We start from the raw sequence: 4898 nt of genomic DNA on the forward strand, positions 1-4898 counted from the left end.
AGGGACCTTAGAGGCTTTCTAGTCCAACCCCCTGCTTAGGCAGGAAACCCTACCCCACTTCAGACAAATGGTTATCCAACTTCTTCTTAAAAACTTCCAGTGTTGGAGGATTCACAACTTTGGAGGCAAGTTGTTCCACTGATTAATTGTTCTAACTGTCAGGAAATTTCTCCTTAGTTCTAGGTTGCTTCTCTCCTTGATTAGTTTCCACCCATTGCTTCTTGTCCTGCCCTCAGGTGCTTTGGAGAATAGCTTGACTCCCTCTTCTTTCTGGCAGCCCCTGAGATATTGGAAGACTGCTATCGTGTCTCCCCTGGTCCTTCTCTTCATTAAACTAGACATAGCCAGTTCCTGCAACCGTTCTTCAAATGTTGCAGGAACTGGGTATGTCTAGTTTAATGAACTTCTCTCTAAGTACCCAGAAGATGGGATCCAACACAAATCCAAAAGCTCAGAAGAGCTTTGGTGGCCAACCCAGATAGGAGCCTTCAACCTTATCCTGGGATATGTATATTCGCCTTCATTCAAATTTAATTTCCACATAGTTTTTAAAGGCCGCCCTGTGTGAAGTGCACTGTAGTTGCAATAAAGAAATTTAGCGTAATGCTATTATGGACCTTGATACAAGTACTATGAGATTTTTTTCAGGTACCAAATTCCTCAAGCATTACCAATTTAAAAACTGGAATTCCATAGCTGTAGAATGCAGGCCAAGGCATCAAGGAATTAAATGAGGGAATTTGCTCTTCTCTAATTATCCACCGGTTATTCCTCTCAGTTTCTCTCTCTCTTTTGTTTCCCCTTCTCTTTTTCTTCTTTTAACCGGAGACTCGTAATATTTATACGAGTTCTTACTCGGTTAATGAAGCAAAGTAATTGAGCAGTAATAGCTGTTCCTTCAAGGTTCTGAAAATAGATGGGAAACACTGGAAATCAACGTTTTATCCGTACAGTGGGGAAAAGGCCTATATTTCTTGAGATGAAACATTGATTTGTTTTCTCTCTTTTTTTCCCAGTGAGATGAAATAGCATATTTCCATTTATATAAGACCAATTATACATGGGGAGGCAGGAAGACTCAAGAGATTTTGCTGAACTGCTGGTTAATAAGATGTGTCTGAAATTTCCCTGAATGTGGTGAATTTCAGTGGTGAAGGGAAAAACAGACTTTCAAAGGAGAAGGGCAAGAAATTTCTGACCTCGGGCTGCTGGTTAATAGAAGATGTCAAGTATTAGTCCCTAAGAGAATCTCGGCTTTTATTTTTAAAGCTTAGAATATTTAGATTAGGGGTCAACGACTCGTCACTTCAGACCATCAAAGGATGCATTATTGGCAAATAATACTGGCCTCTTCCTAAAATAAAATTATTTTATTTATTTATAATCTAACACTCATTCTGCTCTGGTTGCAGCAACTCAAGGCATTTTGTCTAAGAAAAATAAAAACATCACAATATCGTTTAGCATAATACAAATTTTAAGCTAATCCGTTAAGGTCTATCCAGCAGTGGGTTTCCAATATTGTTACTACCGGTTCACTGCGCACGTGCGCGCCTTCCACAACTTCCAAGTATGCACCCAGCTCACTCACGCACATTCCAGCATGCACCCAGCCTCAAAAACGTGCCTAAATAGGACATCATAGAGTGGGTGGGCCCACCACCTGTGATCTCCGCTACCGGTTCGCCTGAACCAGTACGAACCGGCTGAATACCACCTCTGGGTCTATCCATCATCGGAACCAAAGCCCATTGGAATAAGATAGTCCTCACAGTTTTGCTGAATGCAAGCAAGGTGAAGCTGAAGAATCTTCTTGGATGAGAAACAAAATGTCTTCAAAGAAAAAACAGAAAGTCCAGTTGCCTCTTGAAAAATCACCTTTGAGACAATCATGACCTGGATGCCTGAGAATCTCCATAGACATGTATTCCATAATATATAGTGGTCATCACACAGACAAAAAAAGGCATAGAACTGGGCTCCCACCTCGTCTGCTTCAAGTGGGATGGGGGTCCCAGAGTAGCCCCTCTCCAATCTATGGGATAATCATAGAACCACAGATTGTAGAACCACAGAACTGTGAAGTTGGAGGACACCACAACTATTACCTAGTCAAATTGTCTGCAATGTTCAGGACAATTAATTAAACCATCCTTAAGATGGTTTAATTGTCCATTCTGTTATTAAAACCTCCAGAAATAGAAAATCCACCATTTCTGTAAGAAGATAGTTCCACTGCGCAGTCTGAATCTGATCGAGACAAATGATCCTCTAAGATCTTATCAAATGTCAGCTTCTTTGCATGACAGTTGCTAAGAACTTGGGGTAAGATAACTGAAATGCTTTTATGATCCTATGGGATCTGGAGTGGAATGGTATGAGATTTGGTGTTGGAAATCGGAACCTCAAAACCTCAGATTCACACTTTGCCTTTCGCTTGAGTTGTGAATATAAGTCAATTCTGAGAGTTAAGAGGCATTTTGTGCACAGGATTTACTTAACAATTGCAGCGGAACTGATGTTATAAAGCAGATATGGTCACATGATGTTTCATTTAATGACCACATCACTTAGGGATGGAGTTGCTGGTCCCAAATGCTGTTGTTAAATGTGGAGTGCCTGAAAATAAATTTGGAAAGACTTATAAGATGAGCCAGGGGTGAAATCTACTTACCTTCCTTAACAGTTCGGAAGCTCATGCGCCGTTATATGTGCATGCATACCTTCTGCGCATGTGCAGAAAGTAAAAAAAATATTACTTCCTGGTTAAAACCAAGGAAGTAATGACACACTACCGGATCACCGAACCACAGGGAAAAATCGCTACCGGATCAGGCGATCTGGTCCGATCCGGGAGCATTTCACCCCTGAGATGAGCTGTTCAGATGCCAGACCAATTCAGAAATTGGACTGGAAGAAACTGGATTGTTTCTGAATGTTTTACAGAAACGGATTTGACTTATTCTAAACTTGGGAAAATAAAGCCTGAGATAGCTGACTTTATTCCAATAATTATTTGTGGGTGGGTGTTTTGTGTGGGTGTGCGGGTACATGCACATGCATGCGTGCTTAGTTTTAATACATTTTAATTTTATGTTTCTGTTTGCTCTGGAGTTGAGGGATCAATCAATCCACATAAAAGCATAAAGGAATAAACACACTAAAAATCAATAAACCATGGAAATTGCAACCCAAACTCTCCCTCCACACCCACACCCACACACAAACGCGAACGCAAACTGTTCAGTCTCTTTTTTTCTCTTCCTGGGTTTTATACAAATTCATTCTGTAGTGTGGCTGCATTATTATGGGGTTTTTTTTTCCAAACACTTAAAAAAGTATCAATTGGAGGCAGAAATTAGTAGGTTGAAGGGGCAGTCAATTGAAATTGAATCTTAGCAAATTGGAGGCGTGAGAACTGACAGTTCCTCAGTCCAGGAAATTAAGGGAGCCGCTCACTCTGGATGGGGCTGCATTCACTCTAAAATAGCAATTGTATTGTTGCAGGAGGGGAGAAGACAGAACTGAGAAGTGAAGTTAAATGTGTTGTCAGCTTAGAGTCCTAATGTTGCCACAAGAGATCCAAGTTCAACCCCTCCTGAATTCTGTTGACCCTTATCTGGTGCCAATTTACTACTGAACTTTAGTTGACAAGAATAATAGTTCATATGTTACGTTGCAGTACAGAGAATTTAGGATAGGATATGGTGGAGGAGGAGACTCCTGCGAGTCCCTTGGACTGCAAGGCGATCAAACCGGTCAGTCCTAGAGGAGATCAACCCTGACTGTTTTTTAGAAGGCCAGATTCTAAAGATGAAACTCAAATACTTTGGTCATCTAATGAGAAGGAAGGACTCACTGGAGAAGAGCCTAATGCTGGGAAAGATTGAGGGCAAAAGAAGAAGGGGACGACAGAGAATGAGGTGGCTGGATGGAGTCAGTGAATCAGTAGGCGTGAGCTTAAATGGACTCCAGAGGATGGTAGAGGACAGGAAGGCCTGGAAGAACGTTGTCCATGGGGTCACGATGGGTCGGACATGACTTCGCAACTAACAACAACAAGGATAAGATAGGATAGGATAGGATAGGATAGGGTAGGGTAGGGTAGGGTAGGGTAGGGTAGGGTAGGGTAGGGTAGGGTAGGGTAGGGTAGAGTAGAGTAGAGTAGAGCAAGGCAGGGTTAGGATAGAAGATAGATAGATAGATAGATAGATAGATGATAGATAGATAGATGGATGGATGATAAGATAGGGTAGGGTAGGGTTGAATTGGATTAGATTAATTAGATTAGATAGGATTAGGATTAGGATTAGAGTTGATATTCTCCTCTTCTCACCCTCCTTCCTCATTGCTAAATTTATTCGTGGAATACAGAGTCTTCATTGAGTGGTCCTTAACACACCACTTTTGAACCTAGCTTGTTTTTCAGATTCCAGATCTGTGTCTCCTTGGCCTAATTCATTTACACGGATATGGTTTGAGGACAGAGGGAGACACGGTGTGAGACTGCCTGTTCTGAATTCTCTTTCCGGAGAACGCCAGTGGGATTTGTATCACTTGGATACAGGACTGGATTTCTGGCCCCATTATCCATTGTGCGGTTCTTTCAAAGCAAAATACCCAGTGTAGAATATTTGATGCACTGAGTCAGAATTCCATTTTTGTACCAGACTTCTAAAGCTTGTCAGGCATACAAAGCCGATTCCTTTGAAGGCCGGTTTCTCTTCCCCGCCCCAAAATTTCCCGTAGAAAACTACAGCGTTACGGTTTAAGTAATCCCCGTAGAAATAATTTCCTTTGTCCTGCAGTCTTTCAGATCTATGGCACCGAACAGATGGCCTCCGATAGTTGACAGTCAGCGCATTCTAATCTGAAGCTCCCCCCACCCACCATCTTCT

The 4898-nt window shown here is 41.8% G+C and overlaps 1 long non-coding RNA gene across 1 annotated transcript in view; it reads left to right on the plus strand.

The window, feature by feature from the left end:
• LOC148116988 (uncharacterized) overlaps positions 1 to 4884 on the plus strand; it is a 131790-nt gene extending 126906 nt beyond the window's left edge. The window contains exon 4 of the long non-coding RNA XR_015731624.1: positions 4809 to 4884. This is a non-coding gene — a long non-coding RNA (uncharacterized LOC148116988). The remainder of the gene's footprint in view (positions 1 to 4808) is intronic.
• Positions 4885 to 4898: the final 14 nt, after the last annotated feature.

The sequence above is a fragment of the Pantherophis guttatus genome, chromosome 1 (assembly GCF_059756535.1).
Source record: "Pantherophis guttatus breed Tessera chromosome 1, ASM5975653v1, whole genome shotgun sequence".
NCBI classification, from domain to species: domain Eukaryota; kingdom Metazoa; phylum Chordata; class Lepidosauria; order Squamata; family Colubridae; genus Pantherophis; species Pantherophis guttatus.